Below are 25,360 nucleotides of genomic sequence, written 5' to 3' on the forward strand. Positions count from 1 at the left end.
CCTGCGGTGCGGTTTGCTGCTTCTGGCCGCACAGTTGTCAGGAGCTGACAATTGCAAGGTTTCACATCTTAGGTGTAAAAGGGACCTTGTTCAGAAGAGCAGACTATGGTGACTACATTGCTCTTCCATAGATACAGTGTTGTCACCTTTTTTTGGGGTTTGGATACGCTTTGATAGATTTGGCCCTGGACACAATTCAGTCTGTACAATCCAGTCACTGAGAACTGAGGACTTGCAGGGAATAAAAGAAAAAGTACATATCACTTTTCTGAGTTTTTGATTCCATACAGCCACCATGTCAGTGAATAATGGGTAAGCAAAGATTGACTGACTACATCTATCACATTCACCTGTGAATGTTTTGTGCCATATATTTCTATAAACAGGACACTGAGAACAATATTTTCTATTAAATGTAAAGTTCCATATGTTTATTGCAAAACAGTACAATAAAAAAGACAATACGCCGGAAATAGACGAGGAACCACCTAGTCTGCGGTAAACTGGAATGATTATTAGCATTATTCTTTGTTATCTGTATTAGTACATGAAGCAAGAAAGTGCATGTAATGGAAAAACTAATAAAGCTGTTACCATAGCAACCTGGCAACACAGTTATCGTATAATGACTGACTAGTTATGTACGAAGTTGTTCACACACACACACATTGCTTTCCCCTGGTAAGGAGATTAATTTAATAATCATGAGTAAAAAAGCCACATTGAAAGAGCACTATTTAGAAGACCGGCTTTGTGAGCAGGGACAGATTTTTCCTTAGGCATAGGGGAGACGGGCCTAGAGGTGCCACTGGTTGCGAGCATTACCAGTTGGCTTAGCTGGTAAAATTAAAATTCTTGCCGTTTTTTTATTAACACCGAAAAAACAGGGCTGTCATTTTCCCAAAAAAAGTAACAGCAGGGGTGTAGTCGTAAAAAAAGAAGAGGGGGCACGGTACTATCAATGGCGAGCGCATATGTGCATCATTGTTATGTAAACGCCTCATTCCCGAAAAAAGTGAGGCTACACCCCTGGCCCTACTACACCCCTGGCCCTATGAGTTGGTCAAGAGCCCCCCTTCCTCGACCTAGCATTGGATGCTGCAATACTCAGCACGCAAAGGAGGGGTCCTACATACAAGTATTATGATATGCTGCAAATTGTAGGTGGGTTCAGAGTGGTGTCACATGGGGGGGTGCAAGCTGGGTGGCAAACCTGGATATTTCCTGGCTATGGGGGGGTGCTAAGTTTTCCATTCATACTCAGGGTGGGACCCTAAGAAATGACGAGCTGAGGCTTTTAGTTTGACTGCTACACTTTGACGCCATAATCCCAGTAGTTTGTAATAAATAAAATGGGGAGAAGCTTGAAGAATTTAAGGTGTGGCTTGTGCTCAGGGGCTGAGTTTAGGACTTCAAAATTTCTGTGCATAAAGACTCCTGTGATATAAATCAGAATACAAGTGCTCAGTGAGAGATCCTAAAAAAATGGCAAGCTGAGGCTTTCAGTCCGGCTGCTGCACTTCTGGAACAAAACTTGTGGACTGTGGGGTGTGCCTTGTGTTTAGGGGTGGAGTTTATGATCCCAGGATTTCTGCACCTAAAGGCTCCTGAGTTGTAAATCAGAATATGAGTGTTTATAGTGTGATTTTAAGAGATGACAAGCTGGGTTTGGAGTTTTAGAACAATAATGTCTACTTACTTTTAATATGAGTAAAAAGGTGTGTGGCCTTGGACTTGGGTGTGTCTTGTGCTCAGGGGTGGAGTTTAGAGTTTAGGGAATTCTGTGCCTAGCTCCAGAGATGTACATCAGATTGTGAGTGAACATAATGGGATCCTAAAAGATAACAAGGTAAGGTTTACAGTATAGTTTGGAGCAATCATGACTGTAGTTTCTAATATGTAAAAAGGGGTGTGGCTTGTATACTTTGAGGTGTGATTTTTGCTCAGGGGTGGGGTTTAGGACCCCAGGATTTCTGTTGCTATAGGCTCTTGAGATTTAATACAGAGTGTAAGTGCTCAGAGTGGGATCTTAACAAATGACAAACTGGGGCCCTGGTTGCTGCACTCATGTCTGCAGATTTTAATGAGTAAAAAGGGGTGAAGCTTGTGGACATTGGACTGTAGCCTGTGATCAGAGTTGGAGATTAGGGCCCCAGGATTTCTGTGCCTATAAACTCCTGGGAAATCCTGATAGGTTCCTGAGTAAAAAGGATTGATGGTTTAACGGCTGTAGTTTTAAAAAAGAGTAAATAGTAAATGAGAAGGTAGCTGTCAGGCTTTGGGGTGTGACCTCTGTTCAGGGGTGGGGTTTAGGACCTAACAATTTCTGTGCCTATAGGCTCCTGGGAATGTAAATTTGGCCCAGATTGTGAGTCAGAATTCTCTAATTTCAACTGCCATATTAGGCCACATCTAGTAACTTTCTGAGTTGATGAGTTGAGTAAAGTGAGCAGATTGATGACTTCAGCTTCTACTCTTTCTCTGTACAATCAGCAAGTTATAATGTGTCAGTGACCAGACTATATTTCTTATATTTAATGCATAGCCAAAACTAGTACATTTTTACTAGTTATGGGTAGAGTACAGGGAGATTAGAGCCCCATTCAAGTTTTTTATATTCTGGTCTTCCTGTAATGAAGACTGGACGGTGCTGCCCCCCTCCCCTGCAGGGTGACTGGTCTTGTATCCGCCCCCTGTAGTTTTTGCAGGTAGCCTGCTGTTGTTGGACATGTTGTGGTACACCAACAGCTCTGTAGTGGGTTTACAAAGGCATTTGATGCTCATATGGTGCATTCATATACTACTGAGTATGTTTAAGAGTATGGTTTTAACGGGAATCTGCGTGTGAAATGTGAAACTGCGGTCACCTGTAATAATGCTTTCAGTGTTAGCTGCAAGGAACCTGGCACTGTGCCTATTCTGAGCAAAGTGACATGTTATCTTGATAGGCCACTCCTCACCTATTGAAAGTCGCCTTTCCCATGCCTAGTCACCTGCCGTAGTGTTGGCTCCAATACCTGCGTGTTAATGCTTACACATTATGATGAGTTAATGACTACTTTTCCCTCATATTATCACATTTGGGCTGTACAATTAGCTGATCCAGTGCCAGGCAATGCATTCTGGGAGGAAGGAGAGGATGGCACAAGTTCCTATACCTAGTGGGCATTTTTGATGAGAGGGAAAGTGTGGTGGTGAGTCTAAGAGTGGAGTGTGACAGGGGTGGACATAGGGAGGTGCAAAGTGTGCAGCTGATTGAGATCCCTGCTCAGCCAATAGGGGGCCCCAAGTCATTTTTTTCACAGGGGCCCACTGTTGGCTACATCTACCATTGAGTGGGGAGATAGTATAGGGAGAACACTTTACTGCTCCTGTTATCTTTTTTTTTTAACATTATTTATACATTTTAAATATTTTCATGAAAAGGGAATGGGATAAGGTGAAACAGGTTGCTCTTGATATCTTAATATACCTTAATAGGTTAATATAATAATCAAATTATAGGATAGGGGATCTATAAATGCCAGATACCAGAAGTGATTAATGGTACAACAGAGACCCATATGGTCCAAAAAAAGGTCTTTAAATTGGCATGAACTTGAAAATAATTTTGATAATTTTTCAAGTTTTTGCCAGTTTAAAGTCCCATTTTTCTTGTTTATTGTTTTAAGTTATGGGTCTACCCTGACATATAGTGATTCACTGAACACAGTAAATTAATTTATCATGACACTCCTTCAGCAAGGATGCTATCTAAATGGACGAGTGTTGTACACAGAGCTCCATGCTGTTCTATGGAGAGGGGAGGAGAAGGATGAGCTAGCGGCACCCCATTGTGCTCTTCTTAGAAAATCACAGTGATTCCCTATTGGTCATTCATCAGTCCACTAGGGTAGAATTATGAACAACATCAGGGGACCATTGTACACACGCTATAATGACAGATCACTTGGACGACAATTATCTGACATGTGTTTGTAGCTGTGTACAGATAAGGGATTAACTACAAATCCATATGCAGAAAATACATCATGTGTCAGAACACATCAATAAAATGTGAATATAAAAGTAAAAGCAACAAAAAAATGTAGGTAAATTACAATAATTGGACGAACACTCCCTAAAGGTATTTGCTTTTCAATACTCTTTTCTTGGAAATCTTACTGATATAGTAACCAACTATCATTTCATTGCTATGATTCATCTGTGGACATATCCTAATATGTAGCAGATACTTATATAATGGGTGGTATTATTATTATTATTATTAATAATAATAATAATAATAATAATAATAATAATAAATAGCATTTATATAGCACCAACACATTATGCGTGCTGTACATTAAATAGGGGTTGCAAATGACAGAAATATAAAAACAATGACACCGGTGGAGCAGAAGCCCCAGCCCAGTAGAGTTATCAGAAAGTCTATAAATATATACAATGTACACACAGCGCTATCTCTAGATGGTGTTTCCCTGATACTGTACTAGTGATCTGCTCCAATGAGTCAGTTTCCTGAGCGTCAGCACGCCACAATACAACTGATGGCAATATGGCTGGGGGCCTGTGATTTATTGTATGATGATATGCTTCATTGAGAATGACCTATACATTTATGTCATCAGCTGGCCTATGGAGCCATGACTGCGCATAATAACATAGGGAATCCTAAGGTCGTTTGCATGGGGCACTGTAAAAGAACATGCTGGGACAATACAGAATGTATAGAGAGGTATTATGGTGACCTGAGTCTATATTCAGCCCAATATATATATATATATATATATATATATATATATATATAAAACACTGATGAGTTGGAATAATGGCTCCATATGTGACCATTGAAATTTGTGCAATTAGGTAAAATTTACCTTAATGTTTTGTCCTCTAGACACAACAAGAACACAGGGAAAATCTCTCCAAAGTAAGGGACCAAACTGAATGCCCCCCATGGATTGTTTCCCTTCTATTTTTGTTCTGATGACAACTACATATTTAATTTTTATACTTTTAATAAAATAAATCACAAATGGGGGGGGTAATCATCATACATAATTACATATAATTATACAATAGCAAAGAAATATAAACTTTTATATTTCTTTGCTAAGTATGTATATACATTGATAAATCATGGGAATCATAGACTGATACATTATTTTAAGTTTGGCACCTTAAATTATTAGACATCATATGTAGTAATCAAATCATGCTACAAGAATATGGTAAATGCAATGTCTATAATGAATATATTACCTATGTAACTGTACCATACCTCTCTGTTTGATTTATCTAGGCCATAAAATACCCCTGAAGAAGCCAGTGTAGGTGAAACGTGTCGGGTGAAAGAGATTGACACCGTTATATTAATGATAGTAGTATTTTGATGTATAGCAAGAATATCCCAATCCCATGATCACACAATGGGCAATGGATATTTACATGTAATTATGTATGATGAATTGCTTATAATTACATAATTATAATCTTAGCCATCAAAAACCCTTCTACTCTCGTTCTCTCTATATTTATTGTACAACACAAAAATGGGCGGCAAGAAATATACAGAGACAGAGAGAAACTCTCTCTTTTTGAACCAGTATTACCAATAAACATTGCCAAGCCTAGAACTGTTCTAGGACCTAGAACACACTTCCTGTCCAAGGATGACAATCCTGCTTTTGTACAGATACAGTGGACCTGATTTAGCAAAGCTCTCCAAGGCTGGAGAGGATACACTTTCATCAGTGAAGCTGGGTGATTCAGCAAACCTGGAAAGGGTCTGGTCCAGGATTCAAAACATTTGCTAGCAAATAGAAAATGACTTTGAAGAAACCCATTCCAGGTTTGCTGGATCACCCAGCTTCACTGATGAAAGTGTATCCTCTCCAGCCTTGAAGAACTTGAATAAATCAGGCCCAGTGAGTGAGCATTGTCACGCTAGGACAGGAAGTGTAATATTGGCAGGGACACCAGGTGAAAATAAAAAGCTCTACATCAATGTATTGCAGCGTCATATCCAAGTATCAATAGGCTGAAATATGCTGCATTTTTTCATACAAAAAGTAGATTGAGTGTTTTCTTAGCAGAGTTGCAGTGTTTGCTGGATTCCATCAGTAGCCCTATGATTGGTTTCATCTGGTGTTGGGAGATACAAACAGTTCTGTGTTTGGGATTGTTGAATGTTTTCATCTCATGTGTAGACAGATCTGTAAATAATACAATTTCATGGGTTTCCCTGGAAGATGCGTCCATGATTGTGCTCATCCAGGTGGCTGGAAATCCCCAGCAGATTAAACCTTGGATCCGAGATCTGATTTCTCGTTTTACAACACACCTTCCTCCAGCACAATGCAATGAAAAGTGCAATGCAATGATAGCACAGAAAAAGTCACTGCCTGCTATGGACTCCGAAATGGGGATTTACCAAGAACAAGGGATGGGACTGTGAGGGTGGGGGAAATTATTTATTCATCTTGTGCTGAAAATGAAAAGAGAACAAATATTATGTACAATGTACACAAAATACATAATCACTGCAAATCAGCTACCGTCTGTTCTGTAAAAATAAATGTATTTTATGGCGTCCATGGTATCCGATTATTAGCAGCCCACATGCAGGATTTAACCTTCAATCCTTGTAGTAGTTGCTTACGCCCAGCATTGCATCACCTGTCTGGTGTAAACCAGGAAGAATTTCCCTTATTTCAAGGTATTTAAGCACAGGACAGATAGTTATACACTGAAATGGTTACATTTACAGGGAGGGTTAATATTAGGGTTAGTGTTAGGGGTACAGGGAGGGTTTATATAAGGATTGGTGTTGGGGTACAGGGAAGGTTATTACAAGAATTAAGGTTAAGGTTTATGGGAAAGATATTATTGGGGTTAATGTTTACAGGAAAGCTTAGTATGGGGTTCGAAGTTAGAATACAATGAGGGTTAATATAAGGGTTATTGTTACAGAGTGAAATGATTTGAAGTTTAGAGTTAGAGTTACTGGCAATTTAAGGAGAGTTTACAGGGTGGGTTAATAAAAAAGGTAAGGTTAAAGTTGAAGGAAAAGTTAATATTATGGTTGGTGTTAGTATAAGGTTTAGCGTTAGGATTATAAGGGTTGTATGGGGGTTATTGTTAAAGAAAGAAGTAATATATGAGGTTTAGTGTTAGGATTACAATGAGGGTTAATATGAAGTTTAGTAGTAGAGTTACAGAGAGAGTTAATATAAGGGTTACAAGGAGTTACAGTGGGGGTTAATATGATGTTTGGTGTTGGGGTTAAAGTGTGGGGGTTATTATGATGGTTGGTGTTAGGGTTACAGTGGGGGGTTAATATGATGGTTGGTGTTAGGGTTTCAGTAGGGGTTAATATGATGGTTGGTGTTCAGGTTACAGGGGGGGTTAATATGATGGTTGGGGTTACTGTAGGGGTTAATTTGATGGTTGGTGTTAGGGTTAGAGGGTGGGTTAAAATGAGTATTGGTGTTAGGGTTTCAGTGGGGGTTAATATGATGTTCGGTGTTGGGGTTACAATAGTTGGTGTTAGGGTTACAGTGGGGGTTATTATGATGGTTGGTGTAAGGGTTACACTGGGGATATTATGATGGTTGGTGTTAGGGTTACACTAAGGGTAATATGAAGTTTGGTGTTAGGCTTTCAGTGGGGGTTAATATGATGGTCGGTGTTAGGGTTACAGGGTGGTTTAATATGATGGCTGGTGTTAGGGTTACAGTGGGGGAGTTATTATGATGGTTGGTGTTAGGGTTATACTGCCGGTAAAATGATGGTTGGTGTTAGGGTTACAGTGGGGGTTATTATGATGGTTGGTGTGAGGGTTACACTGGGAATATTATGATGGTTGGTGTTAGGGTTACAAGGTGAGTTAATATGATGGTTGGTGTTAGAGTTACAGGGTGGTTTAATATGATGTTTGGTGTTAGGGTTTCAGTGGGGGTTAATATGATGGTTGGTGTTAGGGTTACAATGGGGGTTAATATGATGTTGGTGTTAGGGTTTCAGTTAATATGATGGTTGGTGTTGGGGTTAAAGTGGGGGGTTATTATGATGGTTGGTGTTAGGGTTACAGTGGGGGGTTAATATGATGGTTGGTGTTAGGGTTACTGTAGGGGTTAATATGATGGTTGGTGTTAGGGTTAGAGGGTGGGTTAAAATGAGTATTGGTGTTAGGGTTTTAGTGGGGGTTAATATGATGTTCGGTGTTGGGGTTACAGTGGGGGTTATTACAAGGTGGGTTAAAATGAGTATTGGTGTTAGGGTTTTAGTGGGGGTTAATATGATGTTCGGTGTTGGGGTTACAGTGGGGGTTAATATGATGGTTGGTGTTAGGGTTATAGGGTGGGTTAATAAAAGGGTTGTTGTTAGGGTTACAGGGTGGGTTAATATGTAGTATAATGTTAAAGAAAGGGATAAATGCAGGGTCTCCTTAATGTTAGGGTTTTAGGAGAATTAATAACATTAGGGATACAAAGAGGATTAGTGTTAAGTTTACAGAACAAGCCAGAGTAATGCTAACTATACATTATGCATTGTTTTCAATTGTTTGAACAATAGATTACACAAAATGGTTGATAAAAATATTGATCAGAAAAGTTATTCTTTATTGACTATTTTCAATTACTAATTGGAGAATGTTACTCCAAAATCGATTGGTTTTTTTTGACGGATCATGTCCTGGTTTTCACAATACAGATCAGTTATTCATTAAAAAACATCATTTCAAGCTAAAATAATTCTAAAGCTAATATATCATCTGATCTCTACGGACAATAGCAATTACCTGAAAAAGTTCATTCTATCGGTCAGCCCTGGAATATCTGCAGAGGTTAACTAATAGACATGCAAACATTTCCACATCTTATAGATCATCATTATGTTTTGCGCGCCTTAACACACAAATTGTTTATAATTTTGCTTTAATTAGCCAAATTCATATTCCTAAGAATATTTCTTAATAATTTGTGTCATCTGAGATCTTATTTCCTCCTAGAATAGAATGAGTTGAGTATGACAGGTAGGAACACGACCAGCGATCTCCCAGAGGTTGGACAGGCACAGCCTGACTGACGTGTTATATAACCCCGAGGCACAAAGTTTACAGTAACAAATTTCAATGGGATGAAACAGGCCATGCTTACAGTTTATATGACTGGGAAATGTTGTGTAGCAACATTTCTATTGTGTAGCAACATTTCTATTAAGAGGCTGAGGATTTGGGGAACTGAAGCAAAATCTAAAGAAAATTGGCTTGATTTATTAAAGTTCTCCAAGGCTGGAGAAAATAGCCTATCATGGGAGAACCTGGAATGGACCTGGTCCAGGACTGAAAACATTTGCCAAACAATAGCAAATGATGTTCCATTCTAGGTTTGCTTGATCATCCAGGTTCTCCCATGATAGTCTTGGAGACCCAATCAGACCCAATATAAGAAAGAAGAAGAATAAGATGCAACCACAGCCATGGTGCACATTTTTGGGCCACAACCCTACAGCAAATAGTTTTTGCAAACCTTGCAGCAATCTGCAAAAAATAAGTCTCTCCTTTACTTGAATGGGAAAGTAAAGACTGCTCATCGTGGGTCTGAAATGGCCCTAAAAGTAAGGAAAAGTCTCTATCAATGTGGTGTATGTGCCCCACAGATATGAAGCCCCCAGGCCTAGAACAGAAGCCATATTATCCCCAGTTAAACCTAACCATTAGGGTGATAGAATCTGGCATGTGTCCCATCCTGTACATCTGAAGTTCATCCCTTTGAAACATTTTTTTTGGAAGAACTTTCCCATTTGATGTTGTACCATTCAACAGTCAACACCTCCCATAGCTACCTTGCATATGAGGAAGTGAGCACACCCCATAAAAAGTGTTGATTTTTTTACCTGGAAAACATTAGATCTTCAATCAGACAGTGTCTACAGGAAAAGGTGATATATTTAGATGAATGACACATACTGTAATATTGATTTGCTGTGTCCATTCCTATAATCAAATTTAATGAAAATTAAGATTTGTCACACAGAAAAATAAAGTTCACACCTACATTAACCACCATTTCAATCCATAAATTAGAATCAGATGTTCCAGAGTAGGTGTCACAGAATAGAACCTATTTATGGTACATGGAGGTAGAACTGGTTTTCCTAAAACCACAGATATGGAAGGTCTGGTGATATCCTCGTCATTGATGATTGGTGTCATCATGCCACGATCATAGGGTGCCCTCAGAAAGAAGGTTATAAATGTCTATGAGCTGGCAAAAGATGGTGAAATTATTTGAAATTAGACTAAGGAAAATAATCTAGGGCTGACCAATCTGAACATTCATTCCAAGAACTATGTCATGCTAAAAGAATTCTCCAAGAACCAAAAACTTTCACCACAAGTTCAGCAAGTGTCAAAGTCCACAAATCTACAATCAATCGGGAAGTGTGCCAGGAAAAATTATTTGCCAAAAAGAACAGAGGCCACAATAACTGTAGACATTGTTTGTGCAAACCTTAAGCAGCATTTCAAGAGGAAAACCTCATCATACCAACTGTGAAGTATTGTCATAAATGATATGGTAAGGGGTTGCTTTGCTGCTTTGGGGTCAGGGCAGCTCAAGTCATCTATGTATTCTGCATGATATCCAATAAGTTTAATGAGAATGGGAGGCCATCTGAAAGTTGAAGTTAATAGTTGAAATGGTTCTTTAAAACATGATAAGAATCTAAAGCACAATAGCAAATCCACTAATAAATGGTTACTAAAGAAGAAATACATGTTAAAGATCGGGCCTTGTATTAGCCCTGGTTTGAATCACATTAAAAAGTTGGGGGGAAATTTAAAATGGGACGTTCATGCAAGGAAACCCAGAAACATCTACCATCAAACATCAACTGAAGGAATATTGCATGTGATCCAGGACCTAGAACACACTTCAATACTTTATGTATTGCATGTAATTGAGTGATCAAATATGCAAAGAGCTGATGAAGAGGTCATTTCTGGGAGATAATATCTCAAACATTTCATGGAGGTAATACCAACGTCTGAGGCCAAGGATGCACTTACTTTTTCAACAATAAACCATTACATTCATCAATCTTTTTTTTAATGAAATTATTGCTTATTTTCCTTTTTTGTGCAAGTTATTTGCTTTTTTTATAGGCAGTGCATAGAAGAGTTTAATGTTTGCCAGGGAAAATATATTGAAAAAGTCAACCATTCTAATGGAATGTCCATTCTTTTTCACGTGACTGTAAACATAGAAGGCATCTATCATTTTGCTAATTATATCACTAGTTGTATTTATTTCCAACCAGACTAATAGTTGTATTTGTTTTGTAGGGAGGCAGACATAGGGAGGTGCAATAGAGCTTATAGCTCATAGGGACCCCAAGTTTGTTCAGCAGGTTCTAAGCCTGTTCCACAAAGGGGCCCACTGTTGGCTACATCAGCCACTGGTTTTGTATGTTAATACTAGGTTCTGAAAATGAAATTTATATTTTCAGTTTTCTTTTAAAGGAGAACCATCATTTTTAGGGTATATTCAACATTTTGTTGATTAGGAAAGGGTTAGAAACTCAGATTTCTGTATTACTGTCTGCATCCCATTTTAAAAGAGAAATTCCATGTTGTTGTTTTGATGACCACAGTCACCAAGGTTGAAAGTGAGGGGAAAACCAAAATTTTGAAGTCAAGAGAAGACATCCATACAACAGACTGGAGGGTTTTCTGATGAGATTTTACCTGCTCTGTATTTCAAAGGACTCATCCTGGAGCAACAGTTATGTGCCCCCAGCAATGCTGCAGGTAGGGGAAAGTATAATTATTTTTTCTTTACAGGTATGTTATTATTATTATCTTGTATTTATATAGAACCAACATATACGCAGAGCTTTACAAAGTCCATAGTCAGGTCAATAACTGTCCCTAAAGGGGCTCACAATCTAACGTCCCTACTATAGTCATATGTCTTTAACAAAGTCTAAGGTCAATTTAGGGAGAAGCCAATTACTTAACTGTATGTTTTTGGAAAGTTTTCATCTACATAAATAGTTGGTGATTCAAGAATGTGTAGAGGGCCTGGCATGGATAAGCGTACTTTAGTGGAAGGTCCACTTTCCAGATTTGTGATCTGTATCTGTCAGTTGGATATGACATGCACCATAAAACTTGAGTATTTTACTGAATTTGGTGCTGAAGTGGAACAATACCTTCCAAATTAAAAAACTGTGAGCAGACTTAATAACAGAAAGGACAGACAATTTTCCATATGCAATAAAATAGACATTTTAGTAACGCTACAGGTCTGTGTTAACAAGTTCTAGCTATGTCCCAATTTACAAGCACAGTGAATGTACTTCTTCAAAATGGAACCCGTGTCACAAAAAATTTGAAAAGGAACCTATGAAGAAACATGGAAACCCACAATAGCTAATGTTTGGTACTGTCACACTCACTCTTGCTCTAGTATATGGTAAGTCGATGGCTGAATGCAGCTAAAGAGTCCAATAGTGAACGACTGGATTGGTTCAAGTCCATGACTTGCTAGGCAGCAAGACTTTGACGTGGGGCTAATATCCATCAAAAAAATAGTGTGGTGGTTTTGAAGTTTGTGTAGGGTGATATGAATTAGTAGGTGGCTCATTTGGTAATGTTTGACCAGAGTATAGACATCGGGTGAAGAAATATGGGCACCATCTTTTAGGTGCCATCTAAGCTCGTAGAAGAAAGTTCCCATGTGATCACTCAGCCCCATTATATATCAGTATCTACCCATGAATGTTTGAGAACCTATAAAAGTTATTCAGTAGGGAATTGTCCCTCTTTAACCAAATAGAACCACTTTATATCAGCTGCACCCACCCACTCAGAAAGTAGGATGATTGGCACCATACATGTACTCCATGTTTAATAGTTCTGTATCTGGCTTGACAGGTCCAGTGATATTCAGAAACATTCCTGGAGCAATATCATTCAAAACAATATTTTAAAAAGTCACCGGCTTTAGACTTTACTAGGAAATAATAAAACACATGGAGAATTTTATATACGACATTTAGAATAAATGGAGTTTTAACTTTCAAGTGAAGTCCTGAGTCCCACTCAAACACATTCAACATGCCTTTCATAACGCAATTAGAAAATAACAGGTTAGGTAACCTGAGTCCATTGTGCAACAAAAATAATTTTTTTCTTCTTTTTATAGGACAAAATATGCTTGGGGCTAATGCTGTAGCCTGCATCTGATTTAATTAATCAGCATCCACTGTTACTGGAGCCAGTTCAAGCCCAGTTTAGAAAACAAAGGCTTGCTTTTCCTGCACACAAAGTGCGAGCATGTTTCATGTGTTACCCTATGAGAAGTACAGTGTATGTGCAAGGCTTTCATAGACTGGCACGGTGCCATGCTGCACTCAGTGAGGACAGGAAAACCTATCTCTTTTCATCTAATGAAGTCATGGAAAATCGTGTAATTTCATTAAGAAAAATCTAATTTCATGAAACTATTAAAAATAATTTTGTTCCATTTTAAGGGTCACTTTCAAAGTATTTACTTACAGAGAGAGGCTCTAAAATGCATTTGAAATTATGACATTCTCAATCAATATTTAATTACTATGTTGGTTAAAGATTATTTGGTAATTCACATTATTTGATTGATTGATTTATAGACAGAAGGGAACGCTCATTAACAACCCCTAGCCAATGGCAGTGTTCCTTGCAGTTTACATGAACACCATGGCTATGCCAGTTTTCAGTCAACGGTCAGGGAAAGCTAATTAACCAACCAGTATGTTTTTGGGGTTTGGGAGTACCCAGACAAAACCCAGGCAAGCACAAGGACTACATGCAAACTCAAGAGTGATACTCAGGGTGTTATACCGGCTGCACAGTGGCTCCACTGGTTGATGACTGCATGGTGGTAATCATCAAGGAGATAACAATTATTTATACGGATGGTGCACCCATTGACCAATCTATGGCCAGCTTTAGATGAGAGCTATAGTCGTTGTAAGGTTTTAAATGATTTATGTGTTTAAATGTCATATTATAGGGATAAGCATGGACCCCAATGCTGGGCTTCCTAGCAGTAGCCCTCTTACCCCCTTACGCTCTCTCAGTTATATTTTATAATTTTTTTTTTCTATTTTACCAACTTTTTTTTTACATGTTCCAAGGCTGGTCATTTGATACATTGGGTCTTCTTCCTCATTGGTCTTCTAGTGGGCAGTTCTGGATTGATGCTCAGGGGGCAGAGCCATGACGCTCTACATTCGCAGTCAATCAGGTTTAGTGACTGAGGACATCTTGTGGAAAAGTAAAGGGAATGTGGGGTATAGTTTTAGATTTAGATGAGTATTGCAGTCAGAGCTTTTATTTTATACACTCGTATGGCCAGTGGGCCAACAGTTGGCCATTTTGATTTTCCCCCGACTGCCCAACTGGCATGAGTCCCCTGTGGGGGGATCACTGTTAGCTAAGGAGGGTACGGTGCCCCTCTGCAGTGGCACACTTTGCACCTCCCTATGTCTTCCCCTGATGAAGCATAAGAAATAGCCTGGAGGTGGGCTTTGAACTGTAAATAAATCCAAGAAACCTTTTGTTTTAGCCCTGCATAGAGGACTCAGAACTCCTATCTAGTTTTATTGCTGTTTGTATCATTAGGAAGAGCCATTCTATTTGTTCTACTACTAAAAGGAAAAGAAAATCCAATAATTTGAGTTTTTATTAGAAAAGGAACATAAGGAAAATCTTCCAATGGTAAACCTTGATTTGATGACAACTATTCCAAGATAGAATTTCCCCAATATGTAGATGTTTCATTTCATTTTCCTTTGTGTCTACAGAACAACAAAGTGACATGCAACCACCCTTCCAAAAAAAGGTAGGTGGGGTGGGGTAGGGGGTGTTTAGTACCAGTCTAAACTTAAACCTGCCAAATGAAAATTTCCTCTCTGGTTGACACATTTTGACTTGTGACAAGAAGGTGTTTCCACATTTTACAGCCCATTAATAATTATTAACAAAATTCCCACCCCATTGCCCTGCTCTTGCATACATCACTTAGTGGACTGGGGTTCAAACTGAAAAGCACAGCAATATACCTATATATAGAAAACATTTGCATTTTATGACTGTATGGCAGCAACACATTTGCAAGGAAATGTGTAATTGCAAACTGATGTCCATGGAAAACACTATAGCTGTAAACATCTTTTTTTTGCTTATTATTATCCAACTTTTTAGTCCATAGAGATCAAGCAAATTCAATGGAAAACAAAATGCTTTGGGTTTCTTTAAGGGCATTGAGAGCTAGGAGCCTGATACAGTGTCATAATGGCAGACACAGTGATTGATGTACCCTGAGTCTGGGCCTGTGTGATCAAAGGTTACCCCTTCACTTCCTGAAGGTCTGCAAGCCATCAACATCAGCTAATGTGAACTCATGGCATTTATATCAACCTTCTAACTACTTCCTGTGCAAGGCATCAGACACTTGTACCTACATCCACACCACTCTTCTTATGTCTCAACCTGACTGCAGTCAATGGCATGGGACACACATTCTATTTGAAGTCTCAATTATATACTAAATTTTATTCAAGTGTTGTCTCACATTTAGGCATTGGAGTTATTTGTTAAAGGCCAACAAAACATAAATTAGGTAAAGGTTTTTGCTTGTTCGTATAAAAGTTTTATTAGTTTATGCAGGCAGATGTCTAAGAGTTTTTAAAGATTAAAGTAAAATTTAAAATGCAGATTCAATACATTTTTGCAAAGATATCTAAATACATATATATAATATTATCTTATAATGATTACATTTGTAAAAATGTTGCTAAATAAATATATATATATATATATATATATATATATATATATATATATATATATATATTTATGACCCAAATTGTCAGTTAAAGTATCATTCTTGAAAATAAAAAAAAAACCTATATGATGCAGTATTTGTTTTTCTGAGCCCCCCTGTAATATAGTTTTACTAACTGCTTATTCCACTAATAGAACTGTGATTTATCTACTTCCTTTAACAGGGTGACAATGATGTTGGTCTTGCAGCTAAATCATACACTAGAAATATGTGGATGGGGTAAACTTAAAAAACAAAACCAGCTATACATATTAGAGAGGCAAATAAAAAATTATCAATTGCAGTGCCATACAGGTGATCTCATTAGAAATATCCAATGTTTAGTTCCAATGTGCAGTAAAGCTCAGATGTACTTTGATGAAAGTGGTGGCTCTTATTCACTGATGCCCCTTCTCTCCTTGGCCAATCACAGAATGCCTTGTAATAAGTGAATGGCTAGTGAACGTACACGGAGAAAAGAGGGAGTACAAACGATCGGGCTGTGTAGGTGAATAAGAGCTACCATTCTCACTGACATGGTTGGTAATTATCTTCTTATCCTTTGACTTCATATTGGTCATCATGTTTAAACCATTTTATCAGGGAACTGATTCAGTCTCTTGAAGTTCCCTGTGACCAACCTCCTTCTCTCCAACTTACTCTTGAGACCTGTGCACCACCACGAGTCAATATAAGTCAATACACATTTTTGTTTTACACATTTTGCAAAGATACTATGTGTTTAAAAAAAAATATATTTGATTTGAATTATGTGTTTAATCTTTTCAGAGCTCCTCTGACTCCCGAGGAAGTGCACATATTTAATGAAACGCGTAGAGATTGGTCTGCAAAATTGTCTCCCTAAACATAGACATAGAATTTCAAAGTCCCTTGTGTGGAATGAAGACCATTATCCCTGCCAGCCTGCAAAGAAATCTGACATTCTCCGGGGCTTAGCCAACTCTTTGTGCTTGCCCATTGTACCAATGAGTGTTCCAGAGCCTGATGAAAAATGTTTCATACTGTCTGAGATCATTATTGTTAATAATGTCTCCATAAAAGGTACTTGCTGAGGAACCTTAGGCTAACACAGCCATGCTCCATGACTTCCAGTCCTGCATCCAATATGATATTTCCAATGTACCAATGTCAAATCAGAATGATATTGTCAGTCAATTGAACTATTAAAAAGAAGGTGCATAAAAATTGGTAGCATGGTGGCTCAGAGGTTAGCACTCAGAATCTCAGCCATGACACTATTTGCATGGAGTTTGCAAGGTCTCCCTGTGCTTGCGTGGGTTTCCTCTGGGTACTTTGGTTTCCTTCCACATTCCAAAAAACATGCAGTTAGGTTAATTGGCTTCCCCCCAAAATTCCCCCTAGACTGCAGTAATAACATATGACTATGGTAGGGACATTAGATTAGTGACATGACTATGGACTTTGTATAGCGCTGCATAATATGTCAGTTCTATATAAATACTGTGTAATGATAATAAAAAGTGGTGTAGTAACTTTATTACAAAATAAATTAAAAGAACATATATATGAATACACTTTTGTGCCCCCAAAACCTCATGGCCCCTTTAAAAAAGTTTTGTGCTCGTAGTGAAGACAGATTTCCTAATCTGCAGCCTTGTTCCAGGTCAGTGACTCAAAAAGTACCAAAGCCATAGGAGTAACAGGATCATTTACCAGCTAACAGTTTCTAAATGACAAGTTAGTGATGGCATTTCTTTTAGTGCAGAAAGCTATTAGCAATATAATTATTAAAAATGAAGGATAAAAAAGTGATTGTGCCCCTTTAAGCATACAAATCACAAAAGGTCTATTGTGTGTAGAGCTGACAAGGTCATAGAAGCTGAGTGGGGAGAAGATGACTACACTGCAAAGAAATGGCCATGATTACATTGTCAGAAATCTAATACAATACATAAAATAAATAATTCACTAAAAATAACAATGATCCAGAACATAGAACAAACAAGCTTTATGGCTTTTCATTAGTGTATATGGACACACTTATGTTCTGGCAAAAGCATACAAACACAAAGATTTAAAAAGCAGAATTTGCATGCAATTTCATTCCTAATTAGCCTTATAAATAGAACTATGCAGAGAGCTGACAGTATATATGAATTGTGACCCCTGACATCTGGAATTGGTTTATTCGGTCACTTTGGTGATTTTGCAGACTGTTCCCTTTTTTCAGGGTCACATCAGCGGTCTGTGATGCTGGGAACAGCTACACTTCATAAAACTGGCAAATGCTTAAGGCAATCTTTTAAAGAGGACTTGGACCGTGGGAGCTGTGCCTCAAAAACGGCAAAAGACTAGCCTCCAGGATTGCCTGTGGTCTCTCTGCAGAGGACCTTTTCCTTATTATTGATTTACATCTAATATTTTTGGAAGTTCCAAAACAATGAACAAGCTTGCCCATCTGACCATCACTTTTGCAAACAAACTGCTCAGAAATCCAATAAGATTTGATTGATCTTCTGTTTTTATGGATATATACCAACACATCGAATTGGAAACGCAAAAATATGTCCTTCAAGTCGAACTATCATCACATTATTAACAAAAGGGAGGCTAACCTGTGGGTAAATGTGGGTTTTTAAATTTTATTTAAATGTACTTTTTTTTCGGGAGGACCAGATCCTCCAAATCCTCCAGCCATAAATACCTCACGTACCCCAAGAGATTGAGGGCTGCTCCTTCTGTGCATGCACAATATCGAGCAAGGGTCCTAAGGGGTTTTCCTGGAATGTAAAAATTGCCGATCTCATGCATGCGCAGTGAAATTGGCATTTTTTTTTTTACATTTTTTAGGCCTGGGCAGGGCAAGATCTGGTTAGATGAACTGAAGCTGGAAGAAGAAAGATGGCCAAGCCTGTTGGAAGCCTGGGTGGCAAATACTGGACTCAGTTAGCACAGGGCTCCAGGCTTTTCAACAGTGAGGGTAAATGGTAATTTTTTTTTTGAAGGTTCCAATTTAACAGTTAGTCTGTTGCTAGTTCTCCATGACATTTAGGTCAGAATCGAACATTTTGGCAAATCAGAAACTAGGTAGGAAACTAGGTATCTACAATCTTGATTGGGCTTAGTCCTCAGCTCAGTCATATTATAAGATTCTAGGAACATTATATCTCAGGGGTTCTTCTCCACCTTGAAAAATAGAAATCAGGCACCACTCATTTTGGGGAAAATAGTTTCATACTTAATATTATAAAACAGAATTAAGGGTGAGGAACAAATCACAGTCACAATTTGGTCCTTGTCATTGAACTAGTTTCCAATCCCTTTCAAAGACATGTTACTTTGTTTATCAACCAGGGTTCCCCCTCAGTTTTCTAGGGATTCCTTGAGAAATTTGTGCCTCTCAGGTTAGTTTAAGTGACACCAATGATTTTTTTGGCTATCTGTAAGGATGACATTCTTCCAATTAAATGGCCTCTGTCATTCTCGCAAAAATTTCCTTGCACTTCTGATGGTTCTGCGAAATTTCGACGAACCAATTTCGCGAAACTATCAGAAGATCAAGGAAATTATTCACAGGGGATTCACAGGATTCCCTGGGAATCCTCCTGTTTGCAATCCTCAGGGCACTAGAGGTTATTGAGCTTGATCGAATTTACACCGCCCATTCTCGCTTACAATTTGTATAAGCGAGAACAGCTGAATTCGCAGTGAGATCAAGTTTTAAAAACTCACTCGCTCATCCCTATTGACCAGCAAAGTAAAAGGCATTCTTCCTACTAACTATTAGGTATAGTGAGCTGTGGATATAGTAGATATAGCAGGGGTTCCCTGAGGACCTGAAAGTTTTTTTAGGAGTTCCCCAATGTTGAAAAGGTCTCTTCCCACCAACTCTGCTGTCTGGCTACCTTGTGAATTTTGGTCATTAGAGCTCATTATTCTAGTAGTATATTTACCAATGATTCAAAGGCAAGAGAGTTCTTGGCTAAATTTCTCCCCTGCCAGTCAACTATTTCATTGATCCAAAGGGGGCAGTCACAGTTGCTTCTGAAAAACTTCTTAATATCCTTCCTTTTAGGAAGCCAGCATCCTTGGAGGCCTCCAAACAAGGAAGATGTCTTAAGCCTCCAACCATCCATGACCCTAAGCCAGGAGAGACAGCTCAACTCACCAACCTGCTAAGTCAGGAGAAAAGGACCCCATGGCAAACTGTGTGCTAAATACATAACACTCCTTAGATAAAATCCTACTAATGAGGATGCAAACAAAATGTATTTTTAGTACAGGTATAAAGTATTAGAACTTTGCTTTCTTTGCTATAACCCTTCCACACCTTTTTAAAAAAATATTTTATCTTTTCCTACAATGAACTGTAAGAAAGGGACCCACGCCAACCAAGTTGTTTCAGTAACTTACTGGCTGCCAATGATCCAAAGTCAATTTTTTTATTTTGTTAAATTTAGTTAGAGTTAAGGAAAACTAATGGTATTTCTCTGTATGCTTGCCCTTAATCAGATGACCTCTGCAAGTCGCTATAATAGGATCGTCTTGTAATGAATTATTACCAATCTTTATCTGATTGGTCCCCCATGTGAATTCTAGTTTAACATCTCTCTGACAATACTCTACCAGCTGCACAGCTCATGAGTGAAGATCAATTGGTAACACAAATGGAGGTAACCTTGAACCGTAAGTAACTGGATATTAAATTAGAATGGTGTTCATGTTCCCATAAGTGGCAGTTTTTGTCCCAACCCTATTAATGTCAATTTTTGCTGGGCAGCAGCATTTCATTTTAATAGGTATATAACAAAAGCATGAAAGAAGATCATGTTTTTCAGACAAAGCCGACAAAGCACAAAATGGGGAAAGTTCCTGTAAGTTAATGTCCAAGAAATGTCACAGCAACTGGTTTTAAAGAGTCATCTCTTAAACTGTCATATAAAAAGCCTTGCAGAGGTTTTTATCCTGTCCTAACCTCCCCAAAATAGTTTTAGCTGGTGCTTTACATTCAGCCTTTTACCAAAATAGCTTACACTGATTTCACTGCATTGTTACCTTCTTACAATGTGTATTACAAGCTGTAACAATACAGAGCCCATCTGATGGACAGCCAGCATCATCTAACCTTTTCCTTTCCAGCCACAGTGTCCATGGCCAATTTCAATCAATGTCTTTCAGTTTTTCCTTTGATGGAGGTTCAGCAACATATGTGGGCATTACCACAACTTCCTGTTTTTTAAAAGCGATATCCAGCAGATTGCCAAACCCTCCCAATATCTGCCCGTTTTATATAGAAAAGCGCAAGAACGCAATGGTGATATCACTAGGTTTAAAAAAATTCATGTAAAGTGTCATTCAGTAATATCATTAGCACATTAATTAAAGGAAAGGAGGAACCAGAAAAGGCAAAAGACAAGCAGATTAAACTTTATGCCCATGGCAAAAGATCGATGTTCAGGTCTGCCAGCTTTACGCAATATAATTTGTAACAAAAGGCACCACATAATAGAATTTTCAGAATATGAGGTTTTTCATGGTAGTCTGGTGCTTAGCACTCTTGGTTTGCAGCATGGGGGTCTTTGATTCTCCTTCTAGTTGTCTCGTGTCTGCATGGAGTTCATGTGAGTTATTTTCCCTGTTGGCTGGTAATCATGGGCTTCTTTTTCTTCCCAGTCAGATGATATATATAAACAGCTATGACAGGAAAACCCTAAATGAAATGTTTACACAATAATATTCTCATCCACGTGAGTTCTGGTTTACTTAGCAGGTTGCTGTATTTCCTACTGCTAATATTTCCCCAACACCAGTCCAGGAGACGTGATCCATTGTTTACTGACGTTAAGTCAAATTTGCCCTTGAGACTAAAGCAGCTGGATGGTGGCCCTGCTCACCCCACTGCCAAAATGTCTGCCAGTACAGTAACTGGCAGTAGACATGAATAACCTCTAAGTGAATTGAGATTGTATGTGTATGTTTTATTCACATTTCGTATTTTAAAGTCGTGTATATGACAGAAGAGCTGCTTTTGGCGTATGAAGATTCATCTAGAAAGAGATAGGTGCAAAGTAAACAGCTTCTGCTGGGCTCTCTTTAGACACCTCAGAATGTTCTGCAAAGCCAATGTCATGGCTGTTCCTTTAATTGGATCTGGGTAAGGGAGAGAAAACATTATGAACAAATCGGTCCTTACAGCACTGCACAATGGATTTTTTATTTGATCCACTTGTTCAATACAATGTCGATCGTCAATCAAAAATTATTATTGCTGTTGTATGTGATTGATGCAGAAGAAAATCCAATTTTGTCTAACAAAGGATTTTTTAGGTGCCTACCAATAAACAATCAACAATTTTTTGAGCTTTCAAATGGAACATTTCTTCAAAGAGTAATCCAGTGTTCTCATTCCACCCAATAGTGTGTTCTACACATATGATTAGTTGGCTCTTCATTACAATCATGAGCACTGTGACCCAAAAAGTGAACACCACTTTTTTATGTTATTATTTCTCACCACGGTGAATAAATCACAAAGAAAAACTTGACCTATCACATTACTTATGCTTGGGGTCCAATGTAACACAAAAGCAACAGTGTTGGCTACCTTAGGTGTTTTTAAAATATGTTTCCCGGGTTACAGCCTCAACCTCACTGAGGCTGTGACCTGGGAAACATAATTAAAGCTACTGGGTCGAATGAGAACACCAAATTACTTTTTGTGCCATTTGAAAGCTCAAAAAAAAAGATTGATGCGGTTACTACATTGTGCCCTTCTGAGGGAGGAAGCCTTCAGGTGAAACGCGTCAGGACGTTAGCACGGACAATGATAGAAATGAGATTGTTCAAATGATGCATATGTATTGTATTTGGCAACCATGGATATGTATTGAGATTCTCTTTATATGTTCTTTATACAATAAACTAGACAAGGATTTCTTTTATTATCTTGATTATTTTTTGGTAGGCACCTAAAAAATCCCATGTTAGACAAAATTGGATATGTACATAGGGAATGTGGTGCTGATTCATAAATTCTCCCATTTAACTTCTTGTTGGATGCAGAAATAAAAGCTTAACGGAGATAAGCTCAAGTGTTAATATTTGGGTCGAACAGAAATTGAAGTAATTGAGCTCATTAAAACCCATCAGGTATGAGTGAAATTTTAATCTGACTTATTCATTTTAATGGAAATGGATGATGAAATGGATCACTTTTGATTGACTGAAAAAAAAATAAAGAATGGTTTCATGGTCATCTCAATGAAATTATAAATGGACAGAAAAATCAATCATTGTATGTCCATCTTATAAATTTGGGGACAAGAGAAGAAAGCAAAGCGGTCGGAGTGATAACCTTTGCTTTGGTGGCCAATATAGTTGTAGTGTTATGTTGGAAAAGTGAACATTTAAAGCAGAAGGTTCATTGAAAAATATTACACCTTTACTTTTACAGAGCCCTTGATCTCTCCTCAAACGGCTTCTAAGAGGTTAGCACTCCGGCCTTTGAAGCGCTAGGTCCCAGGTTTGAGTTTCGGCTAGGACTCTATCTGCATGGAGTTTGCAGGTTCTCCCCGTGTCTGCGTGGGTTTCCTCCGGGTACTCCAGTTACCTCTCACATCCCAAAAACATGCAGTTAGGTTAATTGGCTTCCCCTCAAAATTGACCTTAGATTACATTAATGAGATATGACTATGATAGGGACATTAGATTGTGAGCTCCTTTGAGGGACAGTTAGTGACATGACTATGGACTTATATTGCATATTATGATGGCGCTATATAAATACTGTGTAATAATAATAATAATTTAGAGGAACCAGCGGGCGCAATCATCTCAATCAGTCTTGTGCTTATGTTACCCGATCTTGCACTGTGCAGGTGCAAATTGGGTGACATTTCCTCTTGTTAAGGTTTAACTACAAGAAAAAAAAACATACTGCAAAACCTGCATATTGTAGCCTTTCTCAACCTTTTACCCCAAAGGCATAGGATTTTAATTTATTTTTATTTAATAGGTCTCAGTGAACCCTGATAAAACCATTTCATTGGGGATTGAGGGAAAAATGCTCCTACAGTAAGACGAATATCTCTCTTCACAATAGTAATCTATGCCTCACTTGCAAACAGCTAAAACAAATATTTGTGTCTTGCAGTTGGCCCTGAGACAAGACAGATGCCATCAAATTGGAGTTTAATCAAACTACCAGCAACTTCTGGAAGAACCCTGGCTGAAATTGGCTGTTCTAGACAGAATCCTATATGCATAGTTGTTCCAGAGGAAGGCAAAAAAATTTAATGTATGGTTCATAATATTCCAACAGGTGAAACAAATTTTTCCTGATTCCTAATCAGACATGACCTGTACCGTATGTACTAATATGTACTTATTACTATTAAAGCAGTAAGGTAAAGTCAATGACCTGGCTGTGTTACTTGTGAAGCATGTTCGTATTACAAAACTGGCTGAAAAGTTGCAAATCGTAGCACATCCAAGCTCATTAAGCTGCACAAAGTGTATCTCACCGCACCTTTCCTTTAATGTTGGATTTAAACATTGGATCCTGGGGAGAAGTGATGATCATTTTTATTTTCTGGGGTGAAAGTCCAGGTGTGTGCACATTTGCTGGGGTTGTTGCAGTGTTAATCTGCAGTCACAGTGGTTGGATCACTAGGTCTCAGTAAATAAAAACAACTTTATGTTCCCATGTAAATCCAGCAGCAAAAGTCCAGACACAACCGTACTGTTCAAGATTAATAAGCGATGGATACAATGTGCAAATAATGTGATATTCCCCCATTTATGGCAGTTCAGAGACCCTTGTGAACCGTGACCCGGCCGTCATAATAATCTCACACAGTTTATACTGCGAAAACACAAATAATAGCGAGACATGGCACTATGTGAAACTAATTCACAACAGTTCTCTGACAGCTATAAAACAGTGGAGCTAAAGTTTTAAAAAATAGGTAATGAAGCTATAAAAGAGGTGTTAGGGAGCAAAGTGATGATGGAAACCAGCAGATCAGGAAAACATGGAGCAAAATATTATATTAATGGCATGGCTGGAGAGGTTACAGTAAGGAAATGGATATGGGTGACAAAATAGGGGAGCCATCTGATACTAACAAATAACTAGATTATTAAAGCTAAACTACCTTTTGGTGCACAATTCACATTAAATCCCTTGGAGTACTATTTCTACCTGTCTTCAATTTGATAGCCAGAATCATGGAACCCACTTCCCCTGATACCTGAACCATTCTGTCAATAAGCATAGAATAGGGACTAATTAGTATCCCATTAAGTTTCACTGATATGAAGAGCTTGAAATCTGCTTGCCTTGGCACTCCCTGCAAACCTTTTTGCAAAACTATTTGCACCTAAAAACCTCTTCCAAACCTGTTCACCTCTGCAACCCTCTTACAACACTGCTGCACCCCTATTTTTAACCGGATCACCCCTGCAATTCTCTTTTCCCACTGCTTATCCCTGCAACT

At 38.4% G+C, this 25,360-nt stretch overlaps 1 long non-coding RNA gene across 2 annotated transcripts; it reads left to right on the plus strand.

Annotated features, from left to right (window-relative positions):
- Positions 1 to 6,670: 6,670 nt before the first annotated feature.
- On the plus strand, positions 6,671 to 24,247 carry LOC140329987 (uncharacterized). 2 transcript variants are annotated; one of them, XR_011920549.1, is made up of 5 exons: positions 6,671 to 6,721; positions 11,662 to 11,818; positions 14,860 to 14,897; positions 16,671 to 16,943; positions 24,016 to 24,247. It is a non-coding gene; the product is annotated as an uncharacterized lncRNA (long non-coding RNA). The 2 variants fall into 2 exon arrangements; XR_011920548.1 differs by lacking the exon at positions 24,016 to 24,247 and having other exon boundaries at positions 16,671 to 17,386.
- The last annotated feature ends 1,113 nt before the right edge of the window (positions 24,248 to 25,360 follow it).

Source organism: Pyxicephalus adspersus, chromosome 4 (genome assembly GCF_032062135.1).
Source record: "Pyxicephalus adspersus chromosome 4, UCB_Pads_2.0, whole genome shotgun sequence".
NCBI lineage: Eukaryota > Metazoa > Chordata > Amphibia > Anura > Pyxicephalidae > Pyxicephalus > Pyxicephalus adspersus.